Genomic DNA, 300 nt, shown 5'->3' with positions numbered 1-300 from the left:
CGCATCCCCATATCGATGCTCAATACTACTCCCAAAACGTACTTAGCTTATATATTTGTAAAAACAAAACTCTTTCTTTGATTTGAGATAATTACTCAAAACTTAGCATGAAAGCTCTCTTGGAAATCGTAGTTTCCTCTTTACTGAAAAACTAGCTCAATGGCTCTTTTGAAATCTCAGTTTCCTTTCTTGTTTAAATGTGAAAGCATTTACTCTTTAGGAATACATAGTCCAGATATACTCTTTTGAATAAATGAACTCAACTCTTTACTTTTTACTCTTTGCTTAACTCAAAACTTA

This window comes from Solanum tuberosum, unplaced genomic scaffold (assembly GCF_000226075.1).
Source record: "Solanum tuberosum cultivar DM 1-3 516 R44 unplaced genomic scaffold, SolTub_3.0 scf00285, whole genome shotgun sequence".
Lineage (NCBI taxonomy): Eukaryota > Viridiplantae > Streptophyta > Magnoliopsida > Solanales > Solanaceae > Solanum > Solanum tuberosum.
Note: the sequence above shows the minus strand (reverse complement) of the source record.